General features: G+C 39.8%; 1 pseudogene; it reads left to right on the top strand.

Annotated features, from left to right (window-relative positions):
• The first annotated feature begins 718 nt into the window (after window positions 1–718).
• LOC133776500 (forkhead box protein R1-like) lies at window positions 719–1,643 on the top strand (annotated as a pseudogene).
• The last annotated feature ends 9,828 nt before the right edge of the window (window positions 1,644–11,471 follow it).

Genomic DNA, 11,471 nt, shown 5'->3' with positions numbered 1-11,471 from the left:
AAATCCAACCAAATTTTGAAATAATTAAGATATTCTCATATAGGTGAATGTATGAGTGAACTGTGTTGTATCATTCAGAAAATAGTTTATTGCTAAAAGGAAATGAGCTAACAAATCATGAAAACACACAGAGGAATCTTTGGTGTATTACCAAGTAAAAGAAGTTGACGTGAACAATTATACGTGCTCATCACTATGTGACATTTCAGAATGGCACAATTATGAATCTAGTAAAAAGATTAGTTGTTGACAGGATTGTAGAGGGAAGAAATGGGTGACTAGGCAGATAAAATTTTAGAGTAATGAAATGCTGTATAATAAAATGGTGGACACACATTATTATAACTTTGCATGAATTCATAAAGTTTTCAATACAAAATCCTAGAGTCAATTATGGATTTGAGATGTTAATGATGTAACAAATGTAATCATAACAACTATACTACACTGGCCAGGTTCAAATTAATAAGAGGAGTGACTATGCCACTGTGGCAGCAGATATTTTTTGAAAATCTCTTTACCTTCATCTTAATTTTAATATGAACCTGAGATATCGCTAAAGATAAAATGTATTAAAAATTTAGGACATCAGTCTCTCTTGGCTCCCTCTGTCCGTGGCTGGGCACGCCGTGCTCTCCTAAAGGTGGACCTCAAACTCCAGCAGCTCAACGTCTGGGCCAGCCTCCGTGGCCAGGTCCTGGGACTGCTGGACTGGGACATGGGGAACAAGGCCTTTCTGGCCTTCACATCGCACCTGCCTATGGCTGAGCAGAACCTTGCCAGGTACAGGCTTCAAATAGTGGAACCACCAAGGTTACCTTTGGAGAAGAAGCCCCGTGCTGACAGAGATGGTCCAGAGTTTGAGCCCAACCTGTGGATGTGGGTGAACCCCAACATCGTGTACCCACCAGGAAAGCTGGAAGCCCAAGGGGCTAGAGAGAAGAAGGAACTGGCGGGCGCGGTCCCTCGCCCTCTACTGCCCTGCCATCAGGAAGATGCCAGCTGCCCAGAGGCTGCGGGGGCCGGGCACTGTCGCCTTCCTCCCCCGAGCAGTCTCCGTCGCCAAAGCACTTTTCGTCTTCCCCCAGCAGCTGGGAGCTCACGGAAGAGGAGGAGGCCGAGGACAAGGATGACAGCTCCTGTGTGGCTCTCCTGTCCCCTTACAAAAGGGCCCCCCTCCAGAGCCGGAGGCTTCAGCAACCCAGCGGCCAGGAGGAAAGGCTCTGGCCCCGGCCCCCTCTCAATTACTTCCACCTAATTGCCCTGGCGTTAAGAAACAGTTCCCCTCGTGGCCTCAACGTGCAGCAGATCTACAGTTTCACTCGACAACACTTTCCGTTTTTCCGAACGGCTCCGGAAGGCTGGAAGAACACCATCCGCCACAATCTGTGTTTCCGAGACAGCTTTGAGAAAATGCCGGTCAGTAAGCAGGCTGAGGTCAGCGCCTGGCCCTGCTCCTGCCTCTGGAAGTTGACTGAGGAGGGACGCCACCGCTTTGCCGAGGAGGCCCGCGCCCTGGCTGCCAACCAGCTGGAAAGTATCCAGCCAGTGCATGAGCCAATCAGATATGATGCCCTTCCTCTTTGACCTTTGATGCCGCAAAGCGAGTCCCCTGCCTTATTAAAGTTGCCCCCAGCAGCCTTGTGTGGATATGTGTGTGTGGTCTCTGAAGATGGGGTGAAGGGCAGAGGTGCAGTTCCAGCTCGGGGTGGGAAGCAGCCCACGCGTGCTCCCAAGGCAGTGGGGCAGCTGCTGGCATGCAGACCCAGATGCCACGCTTGTCTCGGAGGAGGAGAGTCCTCGCCCTTCGCCAGACCTGAGCGAGTGCCCATTTTATGGATTTTGAAGATAATCTTGGGAGATGCTGGCTTGTGGCAGGCAGCCCTGGGAGCACCACCTACTTGTTCAGCTAACATTGTTAAGCTGCTACTTAACGAACACATAGGGCTTCAGGGCCCTGGGACAGTTTCTGCTCTGCGCCCTGGTAGCTGTGACAGGGGTAAGGGCAGGTGCCAAGGCAGCAGAGGGGGGCAGTTTTAGGGAGAGGCTACCTTTGTTTGGAATTTTTCATCAGTAAAGGATAATATGAAGAAAAAGAATTTAGGACATCAGATTCAATAAATAAGCTAAATAAATGACTAAACAAATGGGATCCATTCCAGGAATGCAGGGCTTGTTTAACACTAACACCATGATTAATTTTATTATGGTATTAATAATATGAAAGAGAAAAACTGCAGGGTTACTGTTATTTCACTCCTATTGGGGATGCCGGACACCCTGGTCCAGGACTCTCTCTCAGTATAGAAATAAAGGGCTGAGTCCAGGAGTGTGCAAAGCAAAAGTGAATTTACTGTGTGGAAAGGAGTACAGACTCCCGAGAGAGAGGAGGGGCTCAAAGCTGGGAGTCCATTATCAGAGGAGTGAGCCTGTTTTTGAGTTTTCAGTTTTATCCTTTACCGTTATCCATGGGGTGTTTTTGTTTTGTTTTGTTTTGTTTTGTGGGGGACAGGCAGAGGTTCCTGTTTTGGGACTGCACCCTCTACTTGGGTCTACATTTGGCTGGACCCTTGGCCTGTATTCCAAAGGCCAGAACATCTTTGGCCCACATTGTGTCATATGGTTGCTAGGCAAGGGGTCTTTATTTAAGGTTCTGAACACACGAGCTTTTTGGTGAAAAAATTTTCTGTGGCTAAGGTAGGTGGGACTTGGCTCATGTGGGCCATCAGCATTAAATACCTCATCCTGTTTCATGGCCTGAACATGCAGGTGAGTGTCTGTGAGATGGGGTAACTTCAGTCAGAGTAAAGGTGAGTCTCAAGATGGAATCTGAGTTCCTGTCACTGTTTTCTGCCCTTCCCAAGGCCTGAGGCAGCTTTCCTAGTCTATCCATGGCTGGGTAGGGGTGTCCAGTCCCTATAACTCCTCAGTGGATAGAGGCCTTTGGCAAACTTAACAATCTTTCCTGACTTCACAAATCTCAGGAAACTTAAAATACAAGAGGACTTCATCAGCATAAGAAAGAGCATGGATAACAAACTCCAGAAAACATAATTAATGACAGAAATTAAAATACTTTACCTTTAATATCAGAAACAAGATAATAATTTGTTTTCACTACTGTTATTCAACATTGTAGTTAAGATTCTAGTCAGTATGCTGAGGCAATAAAAATAAATAAAAGCAGTCAAGTTGAAAGGAAGAAGTGAGGATCTCTATTCACAACAATGACCACAAAATAGGGGGGCAAATTCTCCATCTTCATACTCTCACTTGTAGGCCAGCTTTAGGCTTCAGTAATAAAGTTTTATTGGAACACAGATATGCTCATTAATTTATTTTTTATGGATGCTTTAATACTAAAGTGATAAAAAGTTGTCACAAAAATTGTATTGTTACAAATGAGAAACATTTACTATCATTAGTAAGACAGTAGTTTAAGAGAGGAAACAACTGACAACCTTTGGTCTATACAAAAATTCTGATGCATAAGCCAAAATTGTAATGAGCAACAAGTGAGTTTAGTAAAACTAGAAGATACAAAATCAATACAGAAAAATTAAATACATTTCTATATACCAGCAATAGAAATCAAAATTTTAGAATCACCACTATTTCATTTAAAATATAAAATATACATCTGATGAAATATTGACAGACCTACAAAAACAACTTAATATTCATATGAAATTAAATATTTCTAAGTGGGAAGAGACATTTTAATAAAAAAAATCTCAGGATTTATCTTAACATTACTTTATAGACTCAACAAAATCTCAATCCCCTTCCCAGCAAGCAATCTGATTATTTTTTAAAATAACATGCTGATATACACTCATGGGAAAGTAACCCTGAAAAAAATAATAAAATTGGAGAGATGACTACAAGAATTATAAATTTATACTAATCTAAAGTGTGACAGAAAAATGGAACACAAAAGAAGATCCATAAAAGATCAAAACACAGTAAACAGGTTTTGTACAGAGTCGCAATTGCAATGCAGGGGAGAAAGTATAGTCTTTTCAATTATGGTGCTGGCACAATATGATATTAATTTCCAAAAGAAATTTCCACTAACAAACATATAAAAAATTCATGACATATCTAACTGCAGTATGAAAACTATAATACTTGCAGGAAAAAAATCATAGAAGATTTTTGTGAGTTTAGGTTAAGCAAAGATTTCCTAGATATGACAAAAAATATAATCTATAATTGAACAAAAAGGATAAATTACCCCAGCACACAGGGTATTTGTGATTTTTATTTTTATTTTCCTAATGACTAGTGATCCTGAATTTTATGTCTGTTGGCCATTTTTATTTCTTCCTTTGAAAAATGCTTGTTCATGCAATTTGTCCATTTTTTAACTAGAGTGTGTTTTGTTGTTAAATTTCTTGAGCTCCTTATGTATTCTGGATATTAATCCATTATTGGATGCATATTTTGCAAATATTTTCTCCCATTCTGTTGATTACCTCTTCATTTTGTTGTTTCATTTTTTGTACAACAACTTCTCGCGTGATATAATTTCATTTGCTTCTGGGCTCTTACCCTGGAATTCTTTGCCTAGGCCAATGTGTTATAGACTTTCTTCTATGTTTTTCTCTAGTAATGTGATGTTTTGGGTATCAGGTTAGATGCTTGATCCATTGTGAGTTGGATCAAACTGGTTTCAAACTTCAGCATGTGAAAATCCAACTTTCCAAATACCCTTGTAGAAGAGGCTGAATTCATTTTTAAAATATTATTTACTTACTTTCTTATTTATTTATTTATTTAAAAGGCAGAGATACAGAGAGAAAAAGAGAGAGAGAGACACAGAGAGAGAGAGAGACAGAGAGAGATCTACTGATTCTCTCCCCAAATTGCTTGGCTGCAACTGCCAGGGCTGGGACAGATCAAAGCCAGGAGCCTGGAGGCTCTTCCCGGTCTTCCACATGGGTGCAAGGGCCTAACGTGCATTAGCACAAAGGTGATTGGAAGTTAAACAGCTGGGGCTTGAATCGGCATCCATATGGGATGCATAAACTGCAAGTGAAGGCGTAACCTTCTATGCCACACACGCAGTGCCAGCCCTGAAGAGACTGAATTCTACCAAACTTTAAAGGAAGGAACAATCCCCACCCTTATTCAAAACAATTGAAAGGGATAGAATCTATCCAAATCCATTCTTTGAGACCAGCATTACCCTAATTACAAAATCAGATAGATGCAATAAAAAAGAACTATACACCAATATCCCTAGTGGATCCTGATGCAAAAATTCTCAATAAAATAGTATCAAATAGGCCAGTGCCGTGGCTCAACAGGCTAATCCTCGGCCTTGCAGTGCCGGCACACGGGGTTCTAGTCCCGGTTGGGGTGCCAGATTCTATCCCGGTTGCCCCTCTTCCAGGCCAGCTCTCAGCTAGGCAGCGGAGGATGGCCCAAGTCCTTGGGCCCTGCACCCACATTGGAGGCCAGGAGAAGCACCTGGCTCCTGGCTTCAGATCAGTGTGATGTGCCAGCTGCAGAGGCCATTGGAGGGTGAACCAATGGCAAAAAGGAAGACCTTTCTCTCTGTCTCTCTCTCTCACTATCCACTCTGCCTGTCAAAAAAAAAAAAATAGTATCAAATAGAGTCCAGCAATACATCAACAAGATTATCTACCCAAGGTAGAATTTATTCCAGGGATGCAGATTTACAGATGTAAATCAATAAATGTGTTATTTAAAATCAACAAAATGAAAGATAAAGCCATATGATTATCTCAATAGATGCAGATAAACATTTGACAAAATATGACATCCTTTCATGATAAAAATCTTTAAAAATTGGGTATAGAAGAAACACACCTTGACACAATCAAAGCAATATATGACTAAACCACAGGCAGCATCATATTGAATGGGGAAAAGCTGGGAGAAATTCCACTAAATCTGGAGCCATTTTCACCATTATTTTCAATATACTTCTGGAAGTTTTAGTCAGAGACATTAGGCAAGAAAAAAAATCAAAGTGATAAGGAGGAAGTACAATAATTCCTGTTTGCAGTTGATATAATTCTTTATATAGAGAAACCAAAAGACTATTAGAAGGGCTGGCAGTGTGGCGTAGCAGGTAAAGCCACTACCCACAGTGCTGGCATCCCAGATGGGCTCCGGTTCGAGTCTTGGCTGTTCCACTTCCAATCCAGCTCTCTACTATCGCCTGGAAAAGCAGTAAAAGACAGCCCAAGTCTTTGGGCCCCTGTACCCATATGGGAGGTCCAGAAGAATCTCTGGCTACAGGATCAGTGCAGTTCTGGCTGTTGCAGCAATCTGGGGGAAGGAACCAGTGGATGGAAAACACCCCCTCCCCGCCTTTGCCTCTCTGTAACTCTGCTTTTCAAATAAAGAGATACATATTTTTAAAAAGACCATCAGAACTCATAATAAAGTTAAGAAAATTTGCAGGATATAAAATCAACAAAAATTGACATTGTTGTTATACACCAACAATGCTCTGGATGAGAAAGAACTTGTGAGTTCAGGCCCATTCACAATAACTAAAAAAATAAAATACATTCAGATAAATTTAACCAAGAATGTGAAAGATTTTACAATGAAAATTACAAAACCTTAATTAAAGAAATGAAAGACAGAGCCAGTGCTGTCATGTGGTAGGTTAATCCTCTGCCTGTAGTGCCGGCATCCCTTATGGGTTCCCATTCTAGTCTTGGCTGCTCTACTTCCAATCCAACTTTTTGCTATGACCTAGGAAAGCAGTAGAAGGTAGCCCAAATGTTTGGGCCCCTGCACTGACGTGGTAGACCTGGAAGAAGCTCTGGCTCCTGGCTTCAGATCAGCACAGCTCTGGCTGTTGTGGCCATTTAGAGACTGAACCAGCAGATGAAAGACCTCTCTCTGTCTCTCCCTCTCATTATTTGTAAATCTACATCCCAAATAAATAAATATAGTCTTAAAAAATAAAAAGAAATAGGCCAGCGCCGTGGCTCAACAGGTTAATCCTCCGCCTTGCGGCGCCGGCACAACGGGTTCTAGTCCCGGTCGGGGCACCGATCCTGTCCCGGTTGCCCCTCTTCCAGGCCAGCTCTCTGCTGTGGCCAGGGAGTGCAGTGTAGGATAGCCCAAGTGTTTGGGCTCTGCACCCCATGGGAAACCAGGATAAGCACCTGGCTCCTGCCATCGGAACAGCGCGGTGCGCCGGCCGCAGCGCGCTACCGCGGCGGCCATTGGAGGGTGAACCAATGGCAAAAGGAAGACCTTTCTCTCTGTCTCTCTCTCTCTCTCACTGTCCACTCTGCCTGTCAAAAAAAAATAAATAAATAAAAGACACAAAAATCGGGAAAATCTCACATGTTCATAGATTGGAAAAATTAATATCATCAAAATATCATACTACCCCAAATAATTGATAGATTCAAAACAATCCCAATCAAGACACCAAGGACATTCTTCACAATTATAGAAAACATGATCCTAAAATTCATATGGAAAAATAGAAGACTCCAAATGCTTAAAGCAATCTTAAATAAAAATGAAGCTTGCGGCATCACAACACCAGATTTCAAGGCATAATAGAGGGTTGTTATTATTAAAACAGCCTGGTCTGGAACAAAAATAGACATGTTGACCATTGAGACAGAATAGAAACCCCAGACATGAACTCACATATTGGCAACCAACTAATATTTGACAAGGGAAATAAAATCACTCCCTAGACAGAAAGATATTTTGAAAAACAAAAGAGGAAGCTATTTTGGAGAAGAATGTTGTGTTCAGAACAATACTACTGACAGGTTACATAAAATGACATTGAAGAAATGACCTCTAATTTTATAGAAATAAGTGTTAACCTGGAGAGAACAAGCTTTGACAGGATCCTGGGATTGGAAATTACTGGAATGCATTAAGGAGTAAAGGGAAGTGCTATTTAAGGCAGTGAGTAAAGGTATTATTGCTGAGTGACATAGTCATACATGATCAAATTTTTCTTCATCTGTGTTTTCTAATCCTTAAATAATATTTATGAATTATATTTGCAACAGTTCACAGTTTTTTTTGTTTTTTTTACAGGCAGAGTGGACAGTAAGAGAGAGACAGAGAGAAAGGTCTTCCCTCTAGCCCTTGGTTCACCCTCCAATGGCCGCCGCGGTAGGCGCACTGAAGCCGGTGCACCACGCTGATCTGATGGGAGGAGCCAGGTGCTTATCCTGGTCTCCCATGGGGTGCAGGGCCCAAGCACTTGGGCCATCCTCCACTGCACTCCCTGGCCACAGCAGAGAGCTGGCCTGGAAGAGGGGCAACCGGGACAGGATCGGTGCCCCGACCGGGACTAGAACCCGTTGTGCCGGTGCCACAAGGTGGAGGATTAGCCTAGTGAGCTGCGGCGCCGGCAACAGTTCACAGTTTTTAAACTGTGAAATGAATATGTAGCACTAAAAGGCAGACCAAGGCACTAAATGATACATTTCTAAAGTTAGAGAATAAAAGGACCTCTTGACAATTCCCATATATGTATTATGTGTACTAGTTATCATTTTGTTTAGACTTCTAATACCACAGAAAGACTGAAAAATCTCTAAGGCTTGGTACACATCATATAATTCTATGTTAGTCAAAGATAAAAGTTCTTAATCATAACAAATTTTGAATTGTTTATAAAATAAGAGGAAAATGTAGAAAGTAACCTTATTTTGTAATTAAAGCTTTGAAATTTTATTTCAACTCCCTCTTGAAAAATGCTGTGTTTCACACATTGTTGTCTTTAAAATGGGTAATGGCAGGCATGCACGATATTCTGAATAGGAAGATTCACTGCATTAATAATCCCTGTGGGCCAAATCCAGCTCCTCGCTGCTTTTGTAAATAAAGTTTTGTTGGAATACAATGACATCTATTTACTTACAGCCTATACACATTTTAAGCAACAACAGAGATATTATGGTTCATAAAGCATAAGGTTTTACTTTTTGGCTCTTTACAAAAAGGTTTTCCAGAACTAGGCTTAGAAGATCAAAGATCCTTTGATATGTTTTAAAAGGTTTTATCCATCATTCAGAAATGTTACAGACTATGTAACATTGTATGCAATCCCTCAACAACAGTCACAATAATTTGAGTGTCTATCATTTGAGCATTAAGGTACTGGGAGCCAAACCCAAAAATCTCATGATTAGTCACTTTTTACAAACAGATCAGAAAGCCAGAATAGCATGGGGCTTTTCTTTGCACATCAACAGATATCTCAAATATTAACTAAATTTATTAGGATGTGTCATCAAACCAAAGGCTTTAAATATACGGTAATGGTGTAATAATCAGTATACTATAGATCTATCCTCATTTTGAAAATGAATGCATTATTTTATTGATTGGCTATTAGACTACCTCCAACTTTATGATTTTGCAGTGTCCTTAATGTTCTTAGTTACACATGAAATATATGTAAGAAATATTTTAAGCAATGTAGGCTTTTTATATTACATATATTGTCCCATTATGTTATATATAATACATTATAAATGGCTTTAACATAGATGTGAATGTTAATGCATAATATTTCTTATTTTCTTTAGGATCAAATTCGAGGGAAATAGTTACAAGGTAAAAAGGATGATATATTTCAAATTTGAGCATATCTTACTAATGCACCCATTTAATTTACCAACAGTGTATGAGAATAAACTTCTTCATGTTTGTCAACCCAGTTATTGTTTTGCAATAAAGCATGATCATTATGACCAATATCATTATCAATATGAAAAAATGATAACTGATTAATAACTAATTTTTGGTCATCTGTATGTTTTTATTAAAGTTTATTTGTTTATTTGAAAGATACAGAGAGAGAGAGAGAGGGAGAGACAGAGAGAGAGAGCTTCCACCCACTTTTTCACTCCTCTGATGGCTGCACTGGTTAGAGCTGGGCCTGGCTGAAGCTAGGAGCCAAGATCTTTAGAATGAGTGGCTGCCACATGGGTGGCAGGGGCCCAATCACTGGAATCATCTTTTACTGTTTTCCTTAGCCATTATCAAGGAGCTGAATCAGAAGTGGAGTAGTCAGGGGGTAGGGGATATGGCATAAGAGGTTATGTCTCCGCCTGCATGACTGGCATTTCATATGGGCACCAGGTCAATTCCTGGCTGCTTCACTTCCTATCCAGTTCTCTGCTGATGACCAGAAAAAGCAATGAAAGATGGCCCATGTGCTTGGGCCCCTGCACACACTTGGGAGACACAGAGGAAGATCTTAGATCCTAGCTTGGGATCATTCCAATTCTGACCATTGTGGCCATTTGGGGAATGAACCTGTGGACAAAAGACCTCTTTCTCTGTAACTCTGCATCTTAAATAAATAAATAAATCTTTAAAAATACGTAGAAAAAAGAACTGGGGCAGCTAGGATACAAACTGGCACCCATATGCATTGCAGATATCATAGATGGTGGCTTTGCTATGCCACTAAGTTGACCTCTCCTTTATGTTTTTTTTTTTTTTAACAATTTAAACCTCTTTAACTTGTGAACTTCATAGTACAAAGTACAAACGTCTTTAGATGTTTTCACATGTTTGTTCTGGCTTAACTTGCAGCTTGTATGTAGCAAATTTTAATTCTTAAAACTTGAGAGCCATAATGAAATAGATCTGCTATGACCTTTTTTATGAAATGAATTTTTCATTCCATAAACTGCACATTTTTCAGGATTTTTACAACTGTTGTTAACCTGTTTATATTTTCATAGTATGAAATCATTGGTGTTCAATATTTGCTTTGCTTGAGTTCAAAACTAAATATTTGGAGAAAGAAAATTTATTATGGCAAATTAGATACAGTTTTTATGCTTGAGATATTTATGTGTGTTATGTGTATTCAAAATAGTACAGCTTCAAGCCTCCTGCTTTTGAAGCAGTGTATGGTGAACACTTGAGAGAGACTATTAAGTGTTTGAATGTGTATTTTAATATAAGTATGTAACTTCCATTTCACTCCATGTTGCTAAGTGATAATTCACATGTGTGGTTATCCTACTAATAGTGGGCTTTATAATTCTTTGAACCATTCATAAATAATAAATTTGTACTGCTCCATATTAGTAATGCTTACTTCTCTTATAGTTACCCCTGTTTTGTAAACACCAAACACATAAACTAACTGTTCTCTTGTTGCTTTAATTTTACATACTTATGTAACATTTGATGCATACAAAAGGGTACAATTGATATATTGAGATATAAAGCACAAGTTAGCACTCTGAACCCATCACTTGAAATCAGCACTGTATTTGCTTCAGCCAACTACTTGTTCTTTTATTATATATAATATGTATATACATATATAAAATATAATTCATGTATATAAATTATGTGTGTAAATATATGTGTATAAATATGCCACATATATGCATATAAGTATATTTATGTAACATATATAAAACCTCATTGCATTGGGGAAAAAATTTCTTACTGGCATTGATTTCCTGTTT

Source organism: Lepus europaeus, chromosome 18 (assembly GCF_033115175.1).
Source record: "Lepus europaeus isolate LE1 chromosome 18, mLepTim1.pri, whole genome shotgun sequence".
Taxonomy (NCBI): domain Eukaryota; kingdom Metazoa; phylum Chordata; class Mammalia; order Lagomorpha; family Leporidae; genus Lepus; species Lepus europaeus.
This window is presented reverse-complemented; position numbering and strand designations above follow the sequence as displayed.